The following is a 3,524-nucleotide window of genomic DNA, read 5'->3' as shown; positions in this document are numbered from 1 at the left end:
AACACACTTAGAAATTGCGAAAATGACTTCCAATTTCATCCCAGACCATTACTTTTCCCAAAAATTTTCCAATTTCTGACCAAAATTTTGAAGTCGAGTTTTTCATAGTTTCCTGCAGTTTTGGGTGTGCTGATCACGAAAATGACTTCCAATTTCATCCCAGACCTTTACTTTTCCAAATATTTACCAATTTTGGACCAAAATTTTTTAGTCGAGTTTTACATAGTTTCCTGCAGTTTTTTGTGTGCTGATCACGAAAATGACTTCCAATTTAAACCCAGACCTTTACTTTTCCAAAAATTTACCAATTTTTGGGCCAAAATTTTTGAGTCGAGTTTTACATAGTTTCCTGCAGTTTTTTTGGGGTGCTGATCACGAAAATGACTTCCAATTTCATCTCAGACCTTTACTTTTCCAAATATTTACCAATTTTGGACCAAAATTTTTGAGTCGAGTTTTACAAAATTTCCTGCAGTTTTTGGTGTGCTGATCACGAAAATGACTTCCAATTTAATCCCAGACCCTTTTCTTTTCCTAAAATTTACCAATTTGTGACCAAAAATTTTAAAGTTGAGTTTCTTATTGTTTCCTCAGTTTTCAGTAAGAACATGAATTCCGGCCCTTTCGTGACGGAAGACACTGTATTGGCCTTATTCTGCACATATTCTTCGCCATCTCCTATAAGAATGTGTTCAGACGCATCGCTCGCCTACTACGCGCCCAAACTAAACGGCGCGTACCCCTAGTCTAATTTTGAGGCTCTGCTTCCTGATCCTGACCTATAACCAACTTTTTCGAGCCGCAGCTGTTAAGAGGGAGTCTGAAGGAAAATTTTCCACTATTGAGAAGTTAATGTTTAGACCCGCTTCCCTTTACATTTTTGCCTTGAAATTAGGCACAAAAATAACAAAATTTTGAGTTTAAGGCAATTTTTTGACCTCTAAACTCGATCGTAGGTGCATTTTGGCGACGGATTCTGATTCCTTGTTGAATTTTACGTAAGGAGCAGTGGTCTGGACCTTCTGAGTCAAAAACTTTAGAAGCAGGAGGGATTCGCGCAAAAGTTGACACTTTGTTCAAAACCACTTAAAGAAATTTCAGAGAAAATTTCAAATTGCGATATCTCCGGAAGTATTCATATTTCGACCTTAAAAATTTAGGGTCATCTTACCCTAGTGGTAGGTAACATTTGACCACAAAAGGAACGAAATCGGCAGTGGTCACCTACGCGACCTGCTAATTGGGTCTGGAATGCCCCATCATCTACCCAGACGCTGCAGTTGATGATGCTAGAAGAGTTGTCGCCGGTCTGGAGGCGTGTGAACTTGGTTCTCGTAAGCATGGCCAGGTAGCCCTTGGCCGGAGAGAGGTTCACATTGATGTAGACTCTGTTGTTGGGGTCACAGTTGAAGCCCAGCTCTCTAGCAAAGATCTTCCTCCCACGCCTGGCTTGCTTGAGGTCATCACACTTCCAGCGGTTGGTTAGCTTCAGGATGATAGGGTTGCTGGTCCTGGTCTTGAATCTATGGACAGCATCAATGTAGGCAGGTGGGAGATCAACTTTGAGCAGATCGCCAAGCTTTTCCATGATGGCAAATAGGTCCTCAGATGCACTGTGGGGAATGCCATGTATCTCCAAGTTGTTCCGCCGGCTGTAGTCTTGGTTGTGCTGACAATCCTCTGCCGTCTTGGTGGTATTGGTTTGGAGCATTTTGAGAGTAGGTCCAACGTCTGACATTTGGGCCTCCAGTTTACTCGTTCTGGTTTCCAGTATCTTGGTGTCAGCTTCGGTTGAGGAGAGTCTGGCTTGGAGGTCTGCGACATCATCTTGGATCCCCTTGATGCAATCCAGTTTGGAGTCGAACTTAGCATTGAGGGCCTTTATCTCGGAGCAGATCCCCAACAGAATTTGAGGTACATTGGTCGGGTCCGCCTGCATTAACCCCTCGAGGCACATGGGGCCGGACGACCTAACCTCCCTGGTGGTGTCATCGAGGTCAACAGTTCCCCAAGAACACTTTTTGCAAAGGAAATCTTCACTTTTCCCATTCTTGGGGACGCAGAGGGTGTGTGAGGGCTTCTTACAATTCCGACAGTTAACAGGATTCGCTCTTCCATCGAGTTTTTTGGCACACACGACACACACCTCCTCCATCTTGGTCACCGCCTTGTCTCTTTTTCCAACCGCCTTGTCTCTTTGGATGGTTTGGAAAAAGAGACCTATATTTGTATGATTTTACATCAAAAATCGAAGGAAAAAAACTCATTTTTCACTATTTTGGCACCGTTCTCACCTGTTTATTTGACCATTGGTTGACCATTGGGGAGGCATTTTTGAACTTTAATTCAAATTAAGGAGAGGAAGTAAGCATTTGGATCCTCTACAAATTAAAGTGAGTACATTGTGCGCTATACCTGGAGCATCCCTGCAAGCACGCTCTAGCTAGCCCATGCATGCCAAGCATGCACTTACTACTGCATACAAGACATGTTCACGCTAAATGAAGCATGCAACGTACGCTTCTCGATTTGTAGAGTAATTGGGCCCGATAATGACTACCAGCGTACAAATATATTCCTGACGAACAACTTGAGCCATTAGCAAACAGGATCGGTTTTCAAATAACAGCAAGATAGGTAGTTACTGCTAAATTAAATCAATTTAGGGGAGAAGATGGTATTTATTGGCTTAATGCAAAAACATCATCTTCAGTATGCTGATTCGATGTCCTCCACGTCATCGTCATCCGAGTATTGGGGTGGCACTCGCGGGAGAGCGGGAGGGGAAGCCGGCAGATTGGCGGAAGACGACTTGACGTCCGACTCCACCGAGGACTCCACGGTAGAGCTGGAAAGTAAATGAGCAAAGAACTTGAAGTCAAAAGACGGAAAATACACATGTTCCCCACAAAGGACATTTGGTGGTGTTCTGTTCTGGCTCGACCGGGAGCAGGCATATCAAGCACAAAGAGAAAGGTTGTGAAGAACGGTGGTTTGCGAACCTGTGCCCTGTACCCATCCGCAGTACACGTGACTCTTTAGTCAATCCTCCTTCACGAAGGGCCAATGGTTATACTAGTTTCCGAAACTATTCGGAGAAAACCTAGACTTTGCTTCTATGGTAAGCTCCATCACAGTTCAGAAAAAACTTTATTATTTTTTTTTTTTATTTTTTCAAAAAGATTTTGGTCAGTGTTCAATTATTGTAGGGGGATCAGGACGGTTCACCCAATTCCTTTCACCCGAAACAGCAAAGCCCCAAGTGTCTTGTCCCCTAGTTACACATCCATCCCATTTAGCCCATCATCAGTATAGCCCGCCAGCGTTTGACCCTTTGTACTTCCTCTTTCCTCCCGTTGCACCCCTCAGATCCTTACGGTCCTTACGTACGTACTACGAAAAATTCACCGTGCCTTTCGATGAATCATACGTGATGCGATGGCCTTTACTTATTGCATGGGCGTGGCAACTATGTGATAAAATGTGGGTTTATGACATCCTTGTAAAGAAAATTTGCCTTTGGA

This window comes from Thrips palmi, unplaced genomic scaffold (assembly GCF_012932325.1).
Source record: "Thrips palmi isolate BJ-2018 unplaced genomic scaffold, TpBJ-2018v1 HiC_scaffold_19, whole genome shotgun sequence".
Lineage (NCBI taxonomy): Eukaryota > Metazoa > Arthropoda > Insecta > Thysanoptera > Thripidae > Thrips > Thrips palmi.
The sequence above is the reverse complement of the archived record's forward strand: the minus strand, read 5'-3'. Positions refer to the sequence as shown.